The sequence below is a fragment of the Puma concolor genome, chromosome E3, assembly GCF_028749965.1.
Source record: "Puma concolor isolate L17-30 chromosome E3, mPumCon1.1.hap2, whole genome shotgun sequence".
Lineage (NCBI taxonomy): Eukaryota > Metazoa > Chordata > Mammalia > Carnivora > Felidae > Puma > Puma concolor.
This window is the reverse complement of record NC_141682.1, coordinates 11,566,860-11,587,481: the sequence shown is the minus strand read 5'-3', so window position 1 is coordinate 11,587,481 and position 20,622 is coordinate 11,566,860. Positions and strand designations below refer to the sequence as shown.

Below are 20,622 nucleotides of genomic sequence, written 5' to 3'. Positions count from 1 at the left end.
ACATCTTTTACTGTCTCCAATAATCCTGTTTCCTTCCTTCCTTACAAAGGACCCCTGTGGCTACTTTGAGCCCACGTGAATGACCCAAGATGGTATCTCCATCTCAAGGCCCTCACCACGGTCACCTGCAAAGTCCCCCCGCTGCCATGCAAACTACCGTATCCGCAGGTTCTGGGTCAGGACACGGACATCTAGGCGGACTGTTATCCTGCCTCCCACAGGAGGTGACGGAACCAGAGTTAGACGCCTCCTTTACCAAGGGGAAAACAGATTTTTATGGATGGCTTCTGTGCCCCCAGGGAATGTGACAGCCACCACAGTGTGGCGAGGTCGCATTTAATCCTCCTGTGACCTTAGAAAGTGAGCCGTGCAGTGGTCACCCCGCTTCTCACGTGGACAGAGCACAGGAAGCGGGCACTCAGCGCCGTGCCTGCCCCGTGGTGAGACCTCAGCAGACGGCGGCGGGGAGGGTGATGCGGCAGCAAAGGCGGTCCCCCGTTGTAGGTGTGCCCCCCCTTCTTCCATCCACTAGCCCCCCCCCCCCCAACAGGAGGCGGACGAGCCATCCCCACCCAGACCACTCGCCAGATTCCTCCCGCCCCACAGCCCAGCTCTCTCCGGAGCCTCCAGCCTCCAGATTCCAAGCCAATCATCCCGAAGCGGCACCAGCTTCCACTGGAATGTATGGAAAGCCAACGAATTCGTGATGCCCCCCGACCCGCTGAATCAGAAACACACGGGATGGAGCCACACTCCAGGTTTTGGCAGGCTCTCTGGGCGGTTCTGATGCTGCTCAAGTAAGAAACTGCTTCCTCTTCGGGCCCCTTCTTACCCTCCCGACCCAGAGCTCAGCTGGGCTCCTTCAGGGCCGACCTCTTGTGTCTCCACTCGTCCACGGTCAGACTCCTCCCGCTACTGGGCCTCGAGGAAAGCCCTCACCACTGCACCCCACAGGGCCTTTGCACAGACCTCGTAGGGGCAGGCGATGTCCTCCAGCTTCTCTCTGGCCTGGGAGCAGGAGCAAGACCTTGGCCTAGCTAGCACTCTCCCCAGCACTCTGTGCGTGTGTGCATGCGAACGTGTGTGCACGTGTGTGCGTGTGGGAGCGCGTGCACGTGAGCATGGATGCGTGTGCGCCTGTATACGTGTGTGTGGTGTGTGCACGTGTGTGCATGCATGTGCACGCGTCCCCCCCACACACACTCCAGGCTGCAAACTGCTCCGGGGCAGGGAGCGAGTCCCAGCAGCGGACCCAAGCAGCGAACAGAGAACGGATGCTAGTCGGCCAGACGTTAAGCACAGGCGACGCGAACGAGGCGACCTGGATGTCACCGACCCACTCGTGCGGGATTCCGGGCACGCTCTAGGGATGGAGAAGGGGCACTCACCTTCCTCACCACCGCGGTGGCCCCTTCTTGGGTGGCTTTGGCGGCCACGGCACGGCTGATGGGCGAAGAGGAGGGCGGGCTCCGTCCGTCCTCGGCGCTGGGACGCGGCGGCCACGGGCGCCATCCCGCGCCGGAGCCACGACGCTGCCGCCTGCGAGAGCTGCCTGAGCAGCGAGCGGGCCGGGCTTCTTCGGCGGCGCTCCACCCGTGCTCCACGCGGCCGGCCCGAGCGCGTCCGCGGAGGGGCGGGGCGGGGCGGGCCCCAGAGAGGGTGGCCTCCAAGCGCCCACCCGCCGGGCCTTGCGTCCTCCACAGCATCCCTGCGTGTCCCGGGAACCAGTTCCAGAGCCAGAAGGGGCGCCCCACCGAGCAGGGGCAGCAAGGGCGAAGCCGCAGGGTGTGCTGCCCGGGCCACGCTCGGTGGACTCCCCTCCTCACCCCACCCCTGCAGGGGCTTCTCTGAGGGCCCCATCACGTTCCAGGTGCTTCCAGTTATTGCAGTCCAGTCCCGGCACCGCTCGTCTTCTCCTCTTCCCGCCAAGGGCCTCGAGGCGGGGCCGGAGGGCGCTCTTTTGGTTGCTTCCACGGCCCTGGCCCCTCTGCAGTGTTTGGGGTGCCGAGAAGGAGCGGTTGCCTTGGTAACGAGCAGCCCCCCGCCGGCGGGTCCCGCTCGGAGGTGGTCTTCGTCCTTCGTGGCGGTCCCTGCAAAGGCGGCGCAGGTGTCGGTCAGGACGAGGAACGGCAGCCGCCATCAGGCCCCTCAGCGGCGTCCCCCACGCCCCTCCCCCACCACGCCACGGGCTGGTGCGCATGCGCCGTGAGCACGCGCCGTCCTCCGACCGTCCGGGTGCGGCTCCGGCAGAAGCCAAGAGAGGGAGCAGGCGCAGCCGCCGGGCATTGCCTCGGCCCAGAAGTGACTCGGTCACCTGGCCGGAAGTAGTCAATGGCCCCAACTGAACTTGAGGGAACGCTAGAAGCGGTTCGTGGACTGCGGAGCGAGCGCTGTGTTTACCCAGGGTGCGCGGCGGTGTAAGTAAAGCTGCACGCAGCCTGCTCCATGCTGGGGGCAGCCGCAGAGAGAGGGACAGCCAGCGGGCGATGCTCCCAGCCCCTCGCACACCCAGGCTCGAGTCCCCCTCCACCTTCTCCCCGTGGAGCTAGCCACGGAATCCCTGGGGTCTCCTCCCAGAGCCGCAGAGAACTGGGCCGGGGGGCGGGGGGGGGGGGGGGTGTCTCGCCCCTGCAGAATTCCCTACACCGGAAGGTCCGCAGCCACGTCAGTTTTTCCCAATAAACCCACCAGCCCATTGCAGGCCAGTCTGATGGCAGGGCCAAGAGTCCACGAGCTGACTCACAGCTTAGCAAGGGCAGGAGCGGGGAGGGCGCCCCCCGCCCCACCGCCGCCCCCAACCTCCTCCAGCGAGCCTTTCCTGCTCTCTCACTTGCTCCCGGGACAGGGGAGGGAAATGCCACAGGGAGGCCTTGGAGAAAGCCCTTTACCTCAAGTTATGCCCCTTCCCTTCCCCTCCACCGTCAGATGCCATAGACCCAAAGAGGGGCGGGAAGCAAAGACTGCATACCTTGGAGATACTGCAGGTTTGGGTGCAGACCATTATGGTAAAGCGAATATGGCAATAAAACAGGTCAAGTGGCTTTTTTGCCTTCCCAGTGCGTGTAAAAGTTATGTTTACACTAAACTGTAGCCTATTAAGTCTGCAATAGCATTATGTCTAGAAAAACAATGGACAGATCTTAATTTAAAAAATACTTTATGGGGCGCCTGAGTGGCTCAGCCAGCTAAGCATACAACCCTTGGTTTCGGTTCAGGTCATGATCTCACCACTTAGTTTGAGCCCCACGTTGGGCTCCGCGCTGACAGCTCAGAGTCCGCTTGGGATTCTCTCTTCCCCTTCTCTCTCTCTCTCTCTCTCTCTCTCTACCCCTACCCTACTTGTGCTCTCTCTCAAAATAAATAAATAACTTTAAACAATACTTTATTGGTAAAAAATGCTAACCATCATCTGAGATGAGAGGGAGTCATAATCACTGGTCACAGATCGCCTTAACAAATACACTAACGAAAAAAATGAGCAATGTTGCGAGAATGACCAAAATGTGACCCCGACGCACGAAACGAGCAAATGCTGTTGGAAACGTGGCACCGAACGACTTGCCCGACACAGGGCTGCCACAAGCCATCAAGCTGTAAAAAACACAGCATCCGCAATCCGCACCAGAGGGAAGCACGCTGAACCGGTGTTCTTCTACCGTCTGTCTCCAAGGGGGTGGGTGGCCCCAAAAATCTGCAGCTCTCCGTGCAGTGTGAGGGGCGCGGAGGGGCGCGGTAGCTTCTTTCCCCAGCCAGAGCAACAGAAAAAAAATCCTGCCTAGCCTGTTCCACCATATCCGCCTTCCGTGTGAGATCTTACCAGAGTGACACGTTCTGTAATTAGCAGAAAAGGGTCACACAACCCGGTGAATGCAGTAAAAACCACTGAGCTGTACGCTCTCAAGGGGTGCACTTATGGTATGTGAATTGTATCTCAACGTTTTGAGAGTGGGTGGGAAAAAGATGTCACCAGAAGACAGGATTCCAAGGCTGGAAAGAGCTGAAAGCCACCAGACTGGCTGCTGGGGGGGGGGGGGGGGGGGGCAGCCACCTGCGCTGCGCACGCGCTGCAGCGGCTGGGGCTCCCTGGGTTATTAATGGGGGACCACTGCCACCTAGTGTTCACACGGATGAACAGCAAGAAAAGGAGAAGACAGGTGGAGGGGAAGGGGGGGGAGCGGAAGGCGGGAGAGGGGGCCCAAGCAGCCCACACCCCCGAAAACGTTCACACCTTCCCTCCTCCCGGAACTACACACCAACAGGATGCAGTGGCTCAAAGTAGCCAATGCCTGATTCTTGGGTAGCTGTGTAAACAAAACTTGGTGAGTAAGATCCAAACCCACTTCTCTGTGATTACACTCACAAAATGGGGGCGGCTCCAGGTCCGGAGGGCTCCTGCACCTGCTGTGAGCCTATGGGGCTCCTACTGCTTCTAGAAGCTTCTATGGTTGTCTTAACCGAAAATGGCGGGCCCATCAGGAAGCGCACACTCAGTGCCCACCTGGCCAGGTGGGCTCACCCAGAGGAGGGGAGCAGGCCAGGTGAGGAGCTGGTACCCTAGTGCCCCTGCCCCGTCTACAGACCACCTGACCAGCTCCAGCAGGACCCCAGGCTCCGGGAAGGGTGGGGGGGAGGGCGCGGAACAGAGCTATTAGTTCACAAGAAGACCCAGAGAATGAGACAGAATGTAAAATCTTTCAGAGTTTTATTTGCCACCAGCTTCATGTTTTTCACGCATCTCCTATTATTCCTGCCGGGAAGGCGTAACTTGCTTGGAAAGCATCAGACCAACCCAACCTGGGGGCCATCCCACAAAATAGGACATTCCACAAAATAGCTTCTCAAACGTACCAAGATGGAAAGAAGACAGAGAGAGTTGAACTAGTGCAGGTGAAAGGAAAACACACACAGGGCAAGTACCGTCTTGGATTAAATGCTAGATCAGGTGAGGGAGAAAAAGGATCGCCAGGAAGGACCGTCTGGGGGAGAAAATGCCAAAACGTAAATATGTCTGTAGAGTAGACAATGGTATTGTACCAAAGTCGAATTGGACAACAGCATTTTGACGGAGAACGCGTTTACTCTTATGATACACCTGCTGACGTATTTAAGGGTCAGAGGCATGAGGTCTAAAACTAAGCCTCAACTGGTGAAGGGAAAAAAAAAGTCATGGACATGCTAGAAGCAAAATGTGGCAAAATGTTAATCGTTCGTCTTTATACTATTGTTGCAACAGGAAGTTGGAAATTATTTCAGTTTTTTTTTTTGAAGATAGCAAGATCCAGCCCGGGGGTCCCCAGTTCCCACTCCCAGGGTCAGGCACCCTCCGAGGGGCTTGTAGCTCAGATGCGGTGTGGAACAGGCCAGGCTGGCAAACCCGGGCTGCAGGAGAGGCTCCGGCCTCTGGCTCGCCTTACCTTTTTCTCTGCTCCTTGCTGTCCCTCTGTCCCTCTGTCAGTGGGAGGGTGACCTCCTCCTGTCCTTCCCTGATTCACAGGCCGGTCCTAGGTGCTGTGCCTCACAGGGACAGTCCCAGCCCATGATTAGGTGCCTCCCAGTTCCCAGGTGACCTTGGGTAAGTAATTCCACCCCCCTCAAGTCCTGCTTCCTCTACTAGTAAGACGGGGCAGCAGCTAAGACGAGGTGCCATCCAGGGCTGGGGGCTGGGGTGGGGCCTGGACAGAGAAGCCCTAGGAGGGTCCCATGGCCCTCAGAGTCACCTGTGGCGGGCAGGGGTGCAGGGAGGGGCAGGAGGAAGGAAGGCACACATCCCTCCCTCCATCACATCAGAGTCTGTACTTGTGTTTTAGCTGCTTTGCACCCTGTAAGGTGGGAGATGGGGAGTAAGAGCTAATAAATCCTGACCATGGGCTGGCAATGCCAGTAGGGAAGAGGGGAGACAGGTGCCTCGGCCACCCCCTCTGGGTGCGCCAGCTCCAAAGAGAAAGCTGATTTTAAGCATCCTTACTGCCTCCCCGGTCATCTCAATATGGGCGGTCACCCCAAACCTCCTTGGCTTCCAGGTCCCAACAAATCCGCAGGCTCAACTCCACGGGCTTTCTCTGGCCACACGGAGGAGTTTCCAAGGCATCTGAACTTGACCGGGTCTTCACGTGTTGCGCCCAGCCACCGACTCGTGCTTCCTGCCGGGGCCGAGGCCACTGGAGTCGAGGGTCCGCGCGCTTTAGGTTTTAGTGCCCCAAGCTAGAAACCAGGTCAGCCCAAGCACCTCTCCGATCCGCTCGCCCCACATCCGATCCGTCTCTCAAATTGGTCCGCAACCCAGAGCTCTCCTGCATCCTGGCTGCAAGTTCCTCGGGCACATCTCCTGCAGCAACTTCGGCATCACCCGTCTGCTCCCTGGTCTTGCCTCCGAGCTGCATTCATACTGTGGCACCATCCACCTAAACGCACGCGTCTGAACCTGTCCCTCTTCCTTTTAGAAATGTTCAGCAGTGCTCAGGCTCCACCCCACCTCGGCATGCTTCATACAAGGGAAGAATATCCCAGAAACTATTTACAGGTATTTTGTATCTCGCTCCTTGTTCACTGCCTTGGGGGGGGCGTGTTTTATGTTTCGGATCCGCACATATCACTTAAAATTCCAAATACACGTATATGGGGGCAGCCAGCCTGCTCAAGTCTTTTCCCCACGGCGGGGCACAGTCTGAAAATTGATCACCGCCTCAGGCTGAAGACAGACTCTGCTTTGCCCAAAGCCATCCAGTGATGGAGCCAGGTGTCAAACTTCCAGACTGTCCGACTCCAAAATCAGCACATCCTCCCGGCTACCAGGCTTTCCTGGAAAAGGCAGAAAAGTCAGGAACAAAGTGAACTGTTAGTGGGTACAGAGAACACCCACTGTGAATGGAGCGACCCCAGCTGTGAGGAGGGGTCAGGGCTCAGCCTCAGCCCCTGACCTCCCCATGGAGGACGGAGGGGAAACAGACTGGACTGTTTCTCAGATCAGGACAGTTTGCTTTGTTTTGCTTTTCCTTTTTCAAGTGTATTTATTTATTTTGAGAGAGACAGAGACAGTGCAAATGGGGAAGGGGCAGAGAGAGAGAGAGAGAAAGAGAATCCCAAGCAGGCTCCATGCACCCAGTGCAGAGCCTGACGTGGGGCTCGAACCCACAGAACTGCAACATCATGACCTGAGCCGAAATCAAGAGTCGGATGCTCAACCGACTGGGCCACCCAGACGGCCCCAGGACAGTTTTATTTTCAAGTGAGCCCATCTGTTTCTCCCAGGGAAAGAATCTTAAAAAGTTATAATCATAAAATCCATGAAGCTGTGTGTTACCATCTACTATTCTTTGTGAAAAGAATAAAGCTATGCAAAATTTGGCCCTCCTGGAAAATTCTGGATTTGCCCACCAGCTTCAGCCTCTAGACGAGTATAAATCCCACGGACTGCTCAGTTCCAACCACCCCCAAAAATGTCAGAAATTGAAACCACCTGAGAGGACTCTGGTCTGGGTAGGCACCATGGTAAATGCACTGGGGGTACTTTTGTTTGTTTGTTTGTTTTTATTTTTGAGAGAGAGACAGAGTGCGAGCAGGGGAGGGGCAGAGAGAAAGGGAGACACAGAATCCGAAGCAGGCTCCAGGCTCTGAGCTGTCAGCACAGAGCCCGATACGGGGCTCGAACTCACAAACCACGAGATCATGACCTGAGCCAAAGTCAGACACCCAACCCACTGAGCCACCCAGGCGCCCCAGCACTGGGGGGTACTTTTTAAAATTGCTCTGAACTCACCGTGGAAAGTAATTTATGATGTAGACCACAGTCCCCAGTGGCCACTCACGCAAGCTGACGCTGACATGCAAACCATCATTTCCATCAGGCTTCAGTTTTGCACCTTAACTGGAAGTGGGCCACATGAAAGATAAACAAAAAATATGATTATTTAAAATTTTAATTTAAAATGATTTGGTGGGGGGGCGCCTGGGTGGCCCAGTTGGTCAAACGCTGACTCTTGATTTTGGCTCAGGTCCTGATCTCACAGTTCGTAAGTTCGAGCCCCGTGTCGGGCGTGGAGCCTGCTTGGGATTCTCTCTCTCCCCCCTCTCTGCCTCCCCCACTCGTGCTCTCTCTCTGTCTCCCAAAAAAAATAAGTTAACTTTAAAATGAGTTTTTAATTTGTTTTCCCAGAGACCACGTACAAATATAGCCTGGTTCACAACCCCAGCTCGGGGCCACCCTGGTGTTACCTGAAGGGACACGTGGTGGCTGTCATTATAGGCTCTCGCTCACATCCCCTGGCTTCCTCCGCTCAGACTCCAGCCTGGGGGCTTCTGTGCCCTGTTGCCAAGTGGGCAGACTGGGGCTGGGGGCCTGGACCAGCATAAAAGCCTCTGTCAAGTCTCCTTTCTCCTCGGCATAAAGTGTGGCCACTACCCCCTGGGTCTGTGAGGTTTCTGACCGTGAGCGTTCTGCCCGGCGGATTGGGACTTTAGGGGATAAGACCCAGTGATTCTGGGTGGACCTCTCTGGACAGAAAGGACAAGGCCCTGCCCTCTCATAGCCCCATCAGCTCTGTGGCCAACCTGGGGAGAACCACAGGAGCAAGAAGGGTCCGTTTGCCCCCACAGACGAGCACTCAGACTCCTGAGACAGATGGACAGATGGATGCATACAGACACAGACAACTTCCCAGCAAAGGTCCGCTGTAGGTGGGGGTATTATTAATCCCATCTTACAGATGAGGAAAGTGAGGGCACAGAGAGGTTGAGTCACTGGCCCAAGGTCACACAGGCAGGAGTAGAAGGGCCATCTCAACAAGCCTGCTTATCAACTCCCAGCTGAGCCCCCTCTACAGGCAGGATGCCACTAACCCCTGCCTCACTTGGGTCAAGGATCGGGGACAGCCGCCTCCTTCCTGGGAGGGGGCAATGTGGTGGGATGGTCCCCAAAGATTTCACAAGGTATTTTTGGCCGAATGTCCCCCACCTCACCTGGGACACAGTGTTTGCACCCGAAACCTGAGCCCCTGATTTCTAGAGCCGAGTGGAAAAATACCTCCCAATCCAGCTCAGAAGTCATCTCTGCCCAGGAAAGCGAGCAAGACAGGCCAGCCCAGTGCCTGCCGAGTCCCACCCCCGGCCCAACCCAGCCCGGACCAGACCAGGAGCCCAGCTCATCCAAAGACATGTAGGACCAGTCCACCTGGTCCTGCCAGGCCAGAGGCCGGGCCCATCAAGCCGCCCATCCCAGCAACTAAAAATGTCTGGTGTGGAACCTTCCAGAGCCCGGCCCTGTGCTTAGCACAGCCCAAGATACATTCAACCAAAGTCAGAGCCAACACCAGCCCAGCCCAGCATAAAACCTGAGTTACTCAGCTCCAACCCCCCTACAGCCAGCAGCAGGTTCACCCCACCCCTTCCGAGGAGCCAAAGGAGCTCAAAGCTTCACCGGGCCCCCCGCCGTGCAGCCCAGGCCAGGCCCCAGCCCAGGGGGCCCCACCCAAACAGCCTACAAAACAGCCCAACCCGAGCCAGCTCCCCTCTGCCTAGCCCGGCCTGGCAGATGCAGAGGGGGAACCTTCCAGAAGGGATGAGCAGGAGGTCTGGGCCTTCGTAGAGAGAGCTGGCTGAGCAGACCTCCTCCGGGCTTCCAACCACAGCCCCCAGCAGGCGGAACCGCCTTGGGGCCACACTCCCATCGAGGTAGAGAGGGTGGTGTCCCTTCTTCCCCAGGCCTGTGCAGGCTCCCGGGAAGGAGCTAAGAGTATCGAGAAGAACAAATCCAATACTCTGGACTTCCAAGGTTTTCTGAGCAAGAACTGGGCATCCGCTGGCTTCTCTGGGTGGGGAGCCACTAGGGATGGGGGTAGGGGTGGGGAGGGAGGACCCTGCAACTCAGAAACACAGCAGGGATCCTGCTTCAGGGACCCTCGGATCCTCCCTGCTCTAACTGGAGCTGTGAGACCCCAAAGTCCAGAACAACCCAAGGTGGCTGAAAGCCCAGCCAAGCGGCCTCAGGAAGCATCACGAGTGATTACACTGTTGCCTTTCTCCTCCGGAGTCTGGGTGATGGATGGTTCACAGGACTGCCTCTGGAGCCAGATGATCTGAAATTTGAGTCCTGGCCCTTGTCTCCTACCTGTGTGACCTTGGGCCAGTGTCCCAACCTCTCTCTGGGCCCCTACTTCCCTTGGCTCTAAGGCAAGAAGGAATAAACGGCATCTCCCTCCAAGGGTGCAGTTCGAGGTATTTAACTGCCAGTGTCAGGCAGTCACCAACCATGCAGGACAAACCCGTGCCGGGACTCTGAAGGGCCGGGAGTTGACCATTCCGATGGGCCTCAGAAAGGTCCAGTGGCCAGGGTACCTGGGGCCACATGACGGCTGTGTGAACAGAGCCACAGGATACAGCTGGTTAGCTGTTACTGCTCTATACCAAGGAGTTTACAAAATCCAACTCCTGTCCGAAAGTCTTTCGTGTTGAGTGCTTACAAGTCACGCCATAAATTTATATTTTTTGATGTTTATTTATTTTTGAGAGAGAGAGGGAGAGAGAGACGGAGCTTGAGCAGGGGAGGGGCAGGGAGAGGGGGAGACACAGAATCTGAAACAGGCTCCAGGCTCTGAGCTGTCAGCACAGAGCCCGATGTGGGGCTCGAACTCACGGACCGCGAGATCATGACCTGAGCCAAAGTCGGACGCTTAACCGACTGAGCCACTCAGGCGCCCCATCACGCCATAAATATTAATTAAGCATCTACTATGCGCTAAGTGTCATGCTAGGACAATTACCAAAAATTATAAGAGGTCAGTGATAGAATATTCTATTACCTATTTTAGAGTTTTCCTCCCTCCATTTTGGATATTTTTGATATCCAGCATAAATGTGTACATGACGTTTTTCCAAATTGCTAAGAAGTTCTTTAATACTATAAATTAAGTAATCGGGGTGCCTGGGTGGCTCAGTTGGTTGAGCATCCGACTTCGGCTCAGGTCATGATCTCACAGTTCATGAGTTCGAGCCCCAGCATCAGGCTCTGTGTGGACAGCTCAGAGCCTAGAGCCTGCTTCGGATTCTGTGTCTCCTCTCTCTGTCCTTCTCCTCTCAAAAATAAATGAACATTTTAAAAATAAATAAATAAATAAATAAATAAATAAATAAATACACATAAAAGATTGGGGCACTGGGTGGCTCAGTTGATTAAGCATGGGACTCTTAACCTTAGCTCAGATCTTGATCTCAGGGTTATGAGTTCAAGCCCCCTGGTGGGCTTACACACACACACACACACACACACACACACACAATCTGACAGTAGTACAATTAAAATGAAAAGGGACCTGCTGGTGTGAATAATTGTTGCAAAGTTTACCAACAAAGTGCTCATTTCAAAGTCTTAAAATGACACTACCATGAGTCTGGCCGTGGGAACCCATCAGAATAAGCCATTTCCTCCAAAGAGGAAACTCACTTCACACAAAAGGGAATGCCTGCTTTTGAATGGTTTAACCTTGAGGCGACCCAAAGAAATGCAAGTTAAAACTACCATTGGGGCGCCTGGGCCGCTCCCAGTTAAGCGTCCGACTTCAGCTCAGATCATGATCTCGCGGTTCGTGGGTTCCAGCCCCACGTCGGGCTCTGTGCTGACCCCTCAGAGCCTGGAGCCTGCTTCGGATTCTGTGTCTCCCTCTCTCTGCCCCTCCCCTGCTTGCACTCTGTCTCTCTCTGTCTCTCAAAAGTGAATAAGCATTAAAAAATAAAAATTTTTAAAAGAGGAAAGCTTTGTTGTCCAAGGCACTGGGATGCGAGGCTCCTTTGCAGCAGCAGCCGACAATGGTTACCCTGCCCGTGCAACTACACACAAGTTTTCTACTTACTTGCAAATATCTCTTGGCAGCCTCCACAGCCCCCGGCAGGAATATTCCAGTAAATGACCAGTCGCTCCTACGCACTTTGGAACGGCTCCGAGAAAGTCCCTCCGAACGCTCAACATCAGCAATTTCGGAGACGCCTCCCTGCCTAGGGACCGCCCCCCAGATGTCTGCTGTCGCCCGAAGCCAAGCGACTGGCCACCCGTTCAGTCCCTGAGACGGCACCAAATGAACATTTTATGGACCTGTTCAATTGCAAAGCGATGCAGGCAATTAACTTCCATGGCGGTTTTATGGTGGAAAGATGTTGCAAGCACGGGCCCCCGGAAGCAGGGCCGTGCGTCAGTTCAGGAAACGCGGCTGCCAAAGCCCGGTGGGGTCCATCATCAGAGCAGGTGTGGAGCTCGGATCGGCTGCTCGTGGCCAATGGGGCTGCACCCAATCTTGCCCGCGGTCACCTGGCACTGAGCCTGGGGCTCCATTCTCCCAGCAGAGGTCCTGGAAAATGCTGGACTGAACCAGCACCCCCCACCTGCCTCCCGCGTAGCATGGGGTGATGTTGAATTCACCCCCAGAGGGATGGATGGGTCATAAAAATCTGGTATGTTCAGCCTTGCTGACCTAATCCTGTGCCCACAGCAGACCCACTAGACTGCTGTGCAATTTCACATCAGACATCTGTGGGGTAGCATCTATTAATGGATGAGAAAGAGAGAGAGAGAGAGGAGACAGGATTTGGGCCACTGAGAGGCGGGGGGGCGGGCAGGAGAGGAGGGCGGGCAGGCTGGCACCCCCTCCCCAGTCCAGAGGAATTGGCATGAGCAGTGTTTCCCCAGCAACAGCCTCTGATTGGTCCCCGTCTGTCCACCAGCTGATTTGGGTCCTGCACAGCCTGTCCTCAGCCCCCCCGCGGGGCAGAAACGTGTAAAAGAGGCCGGGAGACCCCGCTCAGGCCCCCTCCCCAGGGCTGGAATGGATCTTGAGAAGGACTAAGCATTGAAGATGGTGATTCCCCATGCATGCCCCAGCCCATCTCTGTACCATTCACAGCAAAGTGGTATTTTTCAGAATGACACTCAACTTTATTTTTTTTTTAATTTTTTTAACGTTTATTTATTTTTGAGACAGAGAGAGACAAAGTATGAACGGGGTGGGGGGGGGCAGAGAGAGAGGGAGACACAGAATCAGAAGCAGGCTCCAGGCTCCGAGCTGTCAGCACAGAACCCGACGCGGGGCTCGAACTCACGGACCGCGAGATCATGACCTGAGCCGAAGTCGGACGCTTAACCGACGGAGCCACCCAGGCGCCCCGACACTCAACTTTATTAATGCTAGAATTGCAAGGGCCTCTTTCTGGATTCTCTGATTGCAAAATTCTGGGTGAGCTTGTCAAAAGCAAGCTCTCTTCTGGCTCTACGGGTGTATGTGTGCACTTTTGTGTGAGTGTAAGAATGTGTGTGTGTGTGTGTGTGTGTGTGTGTGTGTGCTCCCCAAAGTCACTCCCTCTGTGGAGGGCCTCAGACAGGCTCTGTGTCCTCAGGGAAACCAGGGAAAGCCATCTGGTCTGGGGAAGTGGCCAGAAGGCTAGGAATACCTGCAGGGCAGAGGGGGTGGGGGGGTGGGGCCTGGAGGCAGGATGCTGGACACGAGGAGGGCGGTCCTGAGGCCTGTCAAGGCCATCCCTGGATGCCGGGCCAACCACATCAGGTCCCAGCAGAAGAGCAGACGAAGACCAAAGACCAGGAGCCACCAGCAGCGGTCACAGCACACTGTCACCACAACTGAGCTCCGTTAGGCGATACGCTGTCCTCTTAATCCGCACAACCATCCCCATGCGCCTTTGTCCGCAGCTTTCCAGATGAGGCCTAGAAGTTCCGAGAGGTCAAGCGACTTTCCCAGAGTCACACAGCTAGTAAGCGGGGGAGCCAGAATTCAAAGCCAGCCGGCCTCACTACACAGGCCGTTCTCTTTTCTCTGTGCTACCTCGGGGGAGTGACAAAGCAGGTCTCAGAAGTGGCGGGACGGAGCGGAGGCCGGTGACAAGGAAGTCACATGGGCAGGCAAGGAGGGTGCAGGGAATGAGAAAAGTCCGTGATAAAAGGCCCTAACGGCTCTTCCCGGCCAAGGAGCGTCTTGGATGGAGGCATCCCAGGAGTCAGGGCAGAGCCCCCCGCCCCTGGGCTGCCCCCCCATCTCCTGTCGAAACAAAAACGCCGAAGTGCCAGCAAAACAGATTCCTGCTTCCTCAGCAGCTGACAGTCCGACCCTTTACGATCTCGAGTCCCCGGCTGCAAACTTGCAGCGATGGTCAATCCGCTCCCAAGGCCTACGGCTGCAGCAACAAAGTAACACATTTCTGAAAGTCAGCGAAGTCCTGGCGGCCTCGCGGGGTGCCCTTGAAACTACAGCCGCTGCGACGGCCGGAGAGGCCGCGGGACTGGTTGTATTTCCTGGGAGAAACCGGCTACACGGCAGGATGGGTGTTCAGTTCGCCGTGGGGGGGTCATCCCTTCGGTGGCTCATCCTTAGCAAACCTTGGGTTCGTTCTCTTTTGCTAACGGTTTGTCCTCATTCTGCCTAATGACTTCTCGTGCCGGCATTTGGTGCTCCTCTCTCCTCTGCGTGTGTCCCCCCACCCCGGCCTGGGAATTCAGACGCTCCTCTCCCTCCAGGAAGGGTCTGAAGAGGCAGCTCGGCCCCGGCCCAGCCTGGGCCCACCCCGGAGGGAGGGACGGTTGTTCTGGGCTCTTCTGCCCCACAGGGCACGAGTCACTTAGGCGGGCTGCAGGGTGGACAATCCTCCCACCAGAGACGTGCTACCTCTGGAAAGCAGGGAACCGTCTAGTCGCAAAGAGCATCTAGGGAAGGACAAATTGCCCTCCCCGTCCAGGGTCAGGCCTCACACTGCGGCTACGTCTGGGGTGTGAAGGGACCATACTCCGCACCTGTTTTAGGTGTAGGATTTGACTGCTTTTGACACATGTAGGCGCGCATGAACCCGTCACCCATCAAGGTGGTGAATTCGGGGGCGCCTGGGTGGCTCCGTTGGTCTGACTTTGGCTCAGGCTGTGATCTCGCGGCTCGTGGGTTCAAGCCCCATGTCGGGCTCTGTGCTGTCAGCGCAGAGCCTCTTTCAGATCCTCTGTCCCCTTCTCTCTCTGCCCCTCGCCCCTGTCAAAAATAAACAAACATTCCAGAAACAAAAAAAAAGATAGGGAATTTATTGCTTATGCTCAGCGGTTTCCTCCTGTCCTTTGCAATCCTGCCTCCCATCCCTCCCCACCTTCCATCCCTGTCCCCAGACAGCTGCTAACCTGCTTTCTAATACTACAGATGTGCTTTCATTTTCTAGAGTTTTCTATAAACGGACTCCTGCTGTATCGCTCTCCTTCATCTGGCTTCTTTCACTCAACGTGATCATCTGAAGATCCTTCTGTGTCGTTACATGTGCCACTAGCATATTCCTTGTTATTGATGGGTAGAATCCCATCACCCAATTAAACTACAATGTGTTTATCAATTCACCCGTTGAAAAACGTCAGCATTGTTTCCAGTTGTAGGTATTAATTATAGCAGTCCTAGGAAACTAAGACAGTCCCCAAGATGCACCCAATGCCATCCCATCTCCCTGAGTATGTATCATGGTTCACTTTAAGAAAGAGAGATCCTGGGTGGGCCTGACCTAATCAGGCATGATGGCTAATTTGACAGGCCAATGCCCAGATATCGGGTCATGCATTATTTCCAAGTATGTCTGTGAGGATGCTTCTGGGAGACCTTAGCATTTGAGTTGGTAGGCTGAGTAAGGAAGACGACCGTCGCCCAAGTGGGTGGGAACCGTCAAAAGGCAGAGGATAGAGAAATTCTATTTCTCTCTGCTTGACCACTCAAGCTGGGACCCTGGTCTTCTGCCCTCGGACGGGACTTGTGTCATCAGGGTTTCTGGTTCTCAGGCCTCTGGATTCAGGCTGGAATTTATACCATTGGCTTTCCTGCATTCTCATGGGACTTCTCAGCTCCATAATGCCATTAGACAATCCTTATAAATAAATCTTAATTTGGATATATATATATCCAAATATGTGTATATTAAGATTTATATATAAATCTTAATTTGGATATATATATCCAAATATGTGTATAGATATATCTATAGATATAGATTTTCTAGGATATTCTAAAATATCTAGATATTTAGAATATCCTAGAATATCTATATCCTATATCTATATCCTAGAATATCTACATAGATATTCTATAGATATATCTATATATCTATATATAGATATATTAGGATATCTAGATAGATAGATAGATATTCTACTTTTCCGGAGAACCCTAAGTATTATGCCCAGTACTGCCCACCTGTGCCCATGATAATGAGCCATCTGAATGAAACCTGTCACCACCTGCATTTGAGGCCAGTTGTGCAGAAGGGCTGGGGAGAAAAGGTGGACAGCTAATGAGTGGCTGACCAAACAGGGACCTTCTCTGGGAGCAGAAAGCGGAAGCAGACAAATGATGTGGTTCAAATCACAGACGCAGGGCAAATCCAGAGGTCAGGACCACACGGCTAAGAGAGTAACCAAGAAAAGCCAGGTCGCTAAGGAAAAGTTCCTCCCCAGCGTGGCGGTCTCCACGACTCAACTCAGGGATGTCCTCGGGGCTGTGCTGTACAATGACCCTCCCCGCGCCACCCCTGTGACCTCTTCAGGGGCCAGGAAACGCTCTGACCGGCAAGACCGCATTTTTAGACACTGCACAAATGAAAGAAGCCGCTTTCCCGCCATGTGGGTAGATCAAGTTCACCGGCAGTCGGCAGAAAACGATGTCCTCCAAGGAAAACCGGCAGCTGGCAACCTGACCACGACCCTCCTCAGGTTGCCCGTGTCTCACTGGTGACCCTCGTGTCTCACTTGCAAATTTCAATTCCACGGGTCCTGGAAAAAGCAACAAGGCAAACCTGGGAGGGAGGCTGCTTGAAATCCAAGATGGTCAAGTCCAGGAATCGTCCCAACAGCTCACCTCACCTGCCACACAGGTGAGCCCGGGCGCCCTCCTCTCCGTGCAAGACACAGGCTCACAGATCTCTGAAAAGACATCTCCGAATTTCACAACACCATCAAGACACCTGCTTCGTGCTCCTCTTTGCCCTGGGGGCAGCTCTGAGTGTAAGCGTGTGAATGTCAAACACCTTCCCATTGGGTTTTCTTTCTAAGTCTTCAGCCAAATTTATTTTAATCCCCAGAATAAAAAGTCCAAAACAGGAAGACCCCTCAGAGATGTCCTTGTCCCAGCCGTTCTTAGAGGAGATGAGAAAACTGAGGTCTGGAGAGCCCAGGAAATTTGTCCAGGGCTCATGAAAATTAGGCGATGGGGTGATGAACCCTATGTATCTGATATCATTTTTTTAAGTTTATTTATTTCTTTTGAGAGAGAGAAAGAAAGAGAGCACAAGTGGGGGAGAGGCAAGAGAGAAGAAGAGAGAGAGAATCCAAAGCAGGCTCTGCACTGTCAGCACAGAGCCTGATGCAGGGCTCGAACTCACCATGAGACCATTTCCTGAGTTGAAGTCAGATGCTTAACCAACTGAGCCACCCAAGTGCCCCCCCGCCACACACCGCATTTTTTAGAGACAGAGAGAGCACAAGCAGGGGAGAGGGGCAGAGGGAGACAGAGAGAGAATCCCAAGCAGATTCCATGCTCAGCACAGAGCCTGACACGGGGCTCGGTCTCACAACCCTGGGATCAGGACGTGAGCTGAAATCCAGAGTCAGAAGCTGAACCAACAGAGCCACCCAGGTGCCCCAGTGATATCTTTTTGAGACCTGAAATGCAAGCTGTTGCAAAGATATTAGATAATGTCCTATTTCTTGAGTTGAGTTGTAGGTTTAGAGATGGTTTATAATTATGCTTTGTAAGGTACACACGTAAATATACTCTTTGGTGTGCGTGATTTTAAAGAATTCAAACATTCAGCTCTTTGTTTAACGTTTATTTAGAGAAAGAGAGAGAGTGTGTGTGTGTTTTTGTGTGAGCGGGGGAGGGGCAGAGAGAGGTGGGGGGAGAGAGAATCCCGAGCAGGCTCCACACTGTCGGTGCCACAGCCCAGCTCAGTTCAGGCATGACCTGAACTGAGATCAAAAGTCGGACACTTAACCGACTGAGATACCCAGCCGCCCCAACGTTCTGAATTTCTGAGTGCGGAAGCACTTTCTAAGAGACGGACCCCATCCATCTGGGCACAAGCCCAAGGTGGCCACCGTACCTCCAGTTGGTGGTAGAAATGGCCGATGTACTGGGCCCTAATGGGAGTTTCGTTTGTACCCACGGACGTTCACGACTCGAGAATTTGTCAATCGAGACATGTCCCCATCACACAGCTCCCTCCATGTCTGAGTCTTACCCTACGGCCAACCCCGATCTCCAGGCTGGGGATGGAGAGGGCTGAGGAATGGGATGAAATTCGAGGAGCAGGTGTGGAATGTGGTAGGATTTGGGAATAAAGTAGCGTGGCAGGGAGGGGTGTGAGTGGAAAAGAGGAAGGGGTGGCTCGTACCTAGCAGTCAAGAAGGCATGATTTCACATTGTCGCCACTCCATTTTGCTATGGCCACATTCCATATGCCCGTATCAAAACCTTCATTAAGACATGGCAGCTCCATACAACAACAGGTGGGATCCCGGACCAGAGAAAAGACATGAGTGGGAACCCCAGTGAAATTTGAACGAGACCCGTATTCTAGTTCATTGGATCCTACCAATGTCAATGCTCTGGTTTTGATCATTCAACCTTGGTCATATAGGATGCTAACATTAGGGAAGCTGGGCGAGGGGTCTACAGGAGCTCTCTTTACTACTTTTGCAACTTCCATGGGAGCTGAGAATAATTTTTTTTGTCGAGAATTATTTTAAAACAGTCTTTTTACACATGAAAAATGCTCAACTTCATTTGTCACCAGGGAAATGCAAATCAAAACTATCATGAGATGTCACCTTACACCCATCAGAATGGCTGAACTCAAAAACACAAGAGGGGCGCCTGGGTGGCTCAGTCGGTTGTAATGATGGGGCGCCCCTAGAGGGGGCGCGGTCCCACCAACCCCTGGGCCTCCAGCACCGTAAGGTGACAAGGTTATGTTGCCCTAAGTCACCATGTTTGTGGTGTCGGGTTACAGCAGCCATAGGAAGCTGACACACTCAGGGATCAAGATAAATAATACTGCAACGTTTCTCAAAAATCCAAATGAACACGAAAAGTCCGCACTGAACAAAACATAATTCTTTTTAATTATTTTATTTAATTTTTTGAGAGAAAGCGCTCCAGCGGAGGAGGGACGGAGAGAGAGGGGGACAGAGGATCTGAGGCGGGCTCCCCACTGACAGCAACACCCAATGTGGGGCTCGAACTCACAAACCGTGAGATCATGACCTGAGCCCAAGTCGGATGCTCAACCAGTGAGCCACTCAGGCGCCCCCAAAATATAATTTCATTTTTTTTATTAAAAAAATTGTTTTAATGTTTACTTATTTGGAGAGAGAGAGAAACAGAGTGCCAGCAGGGGAGGGGCAGAGAGAGAGGGAGACACAGAATCCAAAGGAGGCTCCAGGCTCCGAGCCGTCAGCACAGCGCCCGATGCGGGGCTTGAACCCACAAACTGTGAGATCGTGACCTGAGCCGAAGTCGGACGCTCAACCGACCGAGCCACCCAGGCGCCCCCAAAATATAATTTTAAATAAAGCCTCAGTCTTACTGACTCCTTTCTGGCCTCTGGCGTGGTGCTGTGACTGAGGCTGCCAAACTCTTCCCGCTCAGCTGTGGTCCCCAGCCCAGCCCCTGCTGGCGGTGCCCTCCCCTCGGCTCCCCCCACCCCAAGCTGCCCAGCCCTGGGGGTGCCAATAACCCGGGCCTCCCCTGAGTCACAGCCTACTGCCCCCCCACATCTCCCTTCCCTGGCCACCGACATAGGAATGAGCAGCCCCAGCTCGTGCAGCAGGTCCCCGAGGATGACAGCATTGCCACAGGGTCAGCAGGTGATCATGACACGAGCCTCAGCAAACGTGAGCCCTGTGGTTTCCAGGACAGTCCTCTGGGGACCTTTGTCCTGCTTCAAGCCCCGTTTGTTTGTTATTATCATTGTTAGAGCTCAGGGGATGCCTGGCTGGTTTGCTCAGTAGAGCGTGTGACTCTTGATCTCAGGGTTGTGAGTTCAAGCCCCACATAGGGTGTAGAGATTACTTAAGAAAGAAAAAGAAAGAAGAAAGAAAGAAAGAAAGAAAGAAAGAAAGAAAGAAAGAAAGAAAAGAAAAGAAAGAAGGAAGGAAGGAAGGAAGGAAGGAAGGAAGGAAGGAAGGAAGGAAGAAGAAAGGAAGGAAAGAAAGAAAGAAAGAAAGAAAAAGAAAGATCTTTAAAAAAATCTTTTTTTTAAAAGAGTAGCTATCTAGTACTCTATGCAAAAATGCCAAATTTTTGGGAGCCACCAAGGGATATTTGAGGGCTCAGGAAGCAGACCTCTCCAAGCGAAGTTACTGGAAGACATATCCTGGCCGTCGAGAGCACAAAACAACATAAAGTGGAAGGAAAGAGAAACCAATGGAAAGCCTGACATCAGTAGAACTTGGAGGTAAGTCCAGACGGCCTCGTTGATGTGGGGCTAAGACAATGCAAATTGCCAAATCCTTGAATAAAAATATAAGCAATGTGAATAATTTAATGGTTTTTTTTTTTGTTTTTTTTTTGTTTTTTTTTTTCATTTTAAAGCCCTGGTTAGATGCCAGCTGGGCAATAA

The 20,622-nt window shown here is 53.7% G+C and overlaps 2 long non-coding RNA genes across 2 annotated transcripts in view; both read right to left on the bottom strand.

Moving 5' to 3' along the window:
• LOC147572976 (uncharacterized) overlaps positions 1–2,139 on the bottom strand; it is a 563,239-nt gene extending 561,100 nt beyond the window's left edge. The window contains exon 1 of the long non-coding RNA XR_015245397.1: positions 1,389–2,139. This is a non-coding gene — a long non-coding RNA (uncharacterized LOC147572976). The remainder of the gene's footprint in view (positions 1–1,388) is intronic.
• A 2,704-nt stretch (positions 2,140–4,843) lies between these two features.
• On the bottom strand, positions 4,844–12,107 carry LOC147572975 (uncharacterized). Its single transcript, XR_015245366.1, has 3 exons — positions 11,841–12,107; positions 7,757–7,864; positions 4,844–6,798 (listed from the first exon to the last, which is right to left on the bottom strand). It is a non-coding gene; the product is annotated as an uncharacterized LOC147572975 (long non-coding RNA).
• Between the last annotated feature and the right edge of the window lie 8,515 nt (positions 12,108–20,622).